This window comes from Citrus clementina, unplaced genomic scaffold, assembly GCF_000493195.1.
Source record: "Citrus clementina cultivar Clemenules unplaced genomic scaffold, Citrus_clementina_v1.0 scaffold_6, whole genome shotgun sequence".
Taxonomy (NCBI): domain Eukaryota; kingdom Viridiplantae; phylum Streptophyta; class Magnoliopsida; order Sapindales; family Rutaceae; genus Citrus; species Citrus x clementina.
The window spans coordinates 14,016,261-14,019,993 of NW_006262139.1; the positions used below are offsets into that span (position 1 = coordinate 14,016,261).

The 3,733-nt window shown below is 35.0% G+C and overlaps 1 non-coding gene across 1 annotated transcript; it reads left to right on the forward strand.

Annotated features, from left to right (window-relative positions):
• Nucleotides 1–806: 806 nt before the first annotated feature.
• Nucleotides 807–910, forward strand: LOC112097558. The gene has a single exon (XR_002905089.1). It is a non-coding gene; the product is annotated as a small nucleolar RNA R71 (small nucleolar RNA).
• The last annotated feature ends 2,823 nt before the right edge of the window (nucleotides 911–3,733 follow it).

Here is a 3,733-nt window from a genome sequence, read left to right on the forward strand (position 1 = left end):
TTTGTTCGTCATTGAGGGATGCTGAGATGATTACCGGTAGAGTACTTTCTTCTCCCAAAAACGCATATTCCAAAGTGTTGGGCAATGGTTTGAGCTCGAGTTTCGGTGGTGATTCTGATGATGGAATGAGTTGCTTCTCTGATGGTGCTAGTTGCTCAACTCTTGACTTCCATTTATTAGTGTCCATAGATGGTGCTGAGTCAAGCAGGGCATTGACCTCATCAACCGATCTGTCAATATCAAAATCAAAACCAAAGTGAGTTAAGCATGTCTGTAAAGGATCATCACTAAGGTTTGAAAGAAAAGTATTATCAACTATTGTTTCTATTAAATCCACATCAACAATTCCATCATCTGCACTGTGAGGTTGTTTGGCAATGTTGAAGATGTTCAGTTCCATAGTCATGTTGCCGAAGGACAACTGCATATTTCCAGTCCTGCATTGAATGTGAGCATCCGCAGTTGCCAAGAAAGGTCGGCCTAGAATAATGGGGATGTGCTTCCTTGAATCCTGTATTGGTTGAGTGTCAATTACAATGAAGTCAACAGGAAAATAAAATTTGTCTACCTGGATAAGCACGTCCTCCACAATACCACGAGGTATTTTTGTGGACCGATCTGCAAGTTGTAACACCACTGGAGTTGGGTGTAATTCTCCTAGTCCAAGTTTCACAAACACTGAATAAGGTAACAGATTTACACTAGCTCCTAAATCCAACAAAGCATTCTCAATTGTTGCCATTAGCCATTCTTGCACATTCGGCAATAATCCCTCCAAAAAGTATTGGCATTGGTGCCATTTCTCGTACCCATGATGTGGACACTTCAAGAGTAGCCCATTGAATCGCTCCCATGTTTCGAAAAATTGCTCGTCATCTTTCTGGGTAAACTCCGAGATTTCCCTGCGAATAGCATTGGTTTTATGCACTGGGAAATATTTATTTAAAAATTTTGTAACCATTTGTTCCCATGATGCAATGCTATTAGCAGGCAATGTATTAAGCCATGAACGAGCTCTATCTTTTAAAGAAAATGGGAATAGTCTAAGTTTAACATCATCATCTGAAAAATTCTCATATTTGAATATTTGACAAATGGCATGAAAATCATTCAAATGATTATATGGATCCTCATTTTCTAGGCCATAAAATGTAGGGAGACAATTTAACACACTAGGTTTTAATTCAAAACTCCTAGCAGCTACATTTGGGTATCTTATGCATGACGTGCTCAAATTAGCTAAGGGACTAAAATAGTCCTTAAATGGCCTCTCCTGTGGTGCTTGTAAATCCATTTTATTTTTAACGTGTTTGTGTGTGCGAAGTGTTTTTTCTAATTCAAGGTCTATAGGTTCAAGATTAGGTAATAATGACCTACGACCATGCATGCAAAATAAATAAAATAAAAATAAAGATGCAAACAAAACAAAAAATAAAGATGGGAACAAAACAAATAAAAATAAAGAAGAGGGAGAAATTACGATACTAACCTTATTGCGCTATTACAACCTTTCTATAAAAATACACAAAAATAAATACGTGAAAGAAATTAACTAAAAATTAAATTAATAAGATAAACAAAAAAAAATTACAAAGAAAAATAAATGGAAAATTAAATTACAAAATTTTAAAGAAGAGAAAAAGAAAAGAAATACTAACCTTTAAATGTAGATTCACTTTTTTTTTCTTTTTTTTTTAATTTAATAAAAAAAATACAAGAAAAAAAATAAAAGAAATTATTCAAAAAAAATTAATTCTATGAATTAAAATTACTTACCTCCCCGGCAACGGCGCCAAAAACTTGTTGTGCAAATTTTAATGTACTCGCAAGCGCACGAATCTATTGTAGTATAGACTAATGGTGACGAGTGTCGATCCCACGAGGAGGTGGATTTTAATTGTGTAGAATTAATTTTGTGAATGGGTGATTGAATTTGTGGTGGAAATGATTGGAATATGCTAAAACTTAAATTAAAATGGAGAGAATAAATTCTAAAATTGGTATTGAAATGGTGAGAATAAATTGAAGAGAATTCTATTGAAATGACGTACTTGGGTATCTGGATCCGTATCAACATGCATCATGGGCTAAATATTCCTTATTAATGCCAATTAAATCATGAGGGGGGAATCCACACCTCATGAACCACGCTCTAATCAATATGGTGCTAAGGGCTTATCGTGCCAAATAATAATAACCTTGTACTAGAGGGCCGGTGAAACCAAGGCGGTACTAGACAAGATTAGTATTATTTGTCGACGAGAAGTCAAAACATCCACAAAAACTAGAGGGGAAGAGAAAATAAATTTACCAAATTAAGCCCATGACACATGTTGAGACTTCACCTTCAACCCAAGCTTAAAAGAAAATTAGCCACTCATAATTGAACTAGGGGCAAAATGAGAATTTATTAAAATACGAAGAAAATACAAGATGGAGAGGGAATTACAGAAAATGGATCCCAAAAATGGATTCAGAAATATCAAATCAGGGGGGGAGGCCCCCTTTTTATAGATACATGGAGTAAATCATGGCCATCGGATTAAAAACAGTTTGGACGCTCAGGATTGCGCCACGTCATCAGTCAACAGTCCACGGTTTGACCACGCGGATGAACAGTAACACGGTTTGACCCGGATGAACAGTAACGCGATTTGGTTGAAAATAATCCTGTGTGATGCATGCACCGTACGCGAGATTTTTCGTCCACTGATATGCTGCCACGTCACCATCAACAGTACATAAGAATTTTAGTCCAACAGGATCGTGACACCTCATCAGTCAATGCCACATCATCGGTCAATGCCACGTCATCATCCGTTTATGTGAACAGTGTCGTGAACAGTAACGTATACAGTACCATACACGTGAATAGTACCGTACATGTGAATAGTGCCATTTTTCCTTTTATGCTCCTCCTAAGGTTTTCGACCGTCCTGAGTTCAAAAGTGATGTCCGTTTTGCCGTCTGATCTCTCCTTTATTGTGAAATGACTATAATGCCCCTAAAATACATAAAATACTTAATTAAAATAAAACACATGTAATTAAATCACAAGAAGGTTAAATATATAAAAGTAAGGGTTGTTAGTAAGACTTAAAATGTAAAATGACGGTTTTCTCCTTTATAAATATGCATTTTCTAACACTCAACAACCATCACCCCCACCACTTATTTTCATTAACAACAAGTTCATCACCACCACCTATCTTCTTCAACACCAATCCATCACCTCCACTAACATACGATGAATTTCAATGTTAGCTTTTCTTAATTTTTTATGAAAAAGTAGTGGGTTTTGTTTAATGATATTGGCTTTGATTTGTGTGATAATCTACAATTTTGTTTAATTTCAATTCGGGATTGTTGGATTAGATTAGGAGTTAATATTTGATTCAAATTGTAATTTAATTTAAAAAAAAAAGAAAGGTGTGAGAGATTAGAAGTTAATCTATTGAGAATTGAGAGAGAAGAAAACATATTTATTTTTTAAGAAGGGCAATTTTGAAATAAATAATATTAATTAAAAAGTAGAAGCTGATGACATAAATTTAGGCAAATATTACCACTCATCAAAGCAAACAAATTCCCACAACTACTTGAGAGACTCACTACTTGAAAATTTTACGGACTATATGACTAGTTCCATGGTGGGAATCATAAATATTTCAGATCCTTGTAATAGTATTTTATCAAGAAGGCAGAATTTCCAGAAGAAAAATTAAGAACGGCT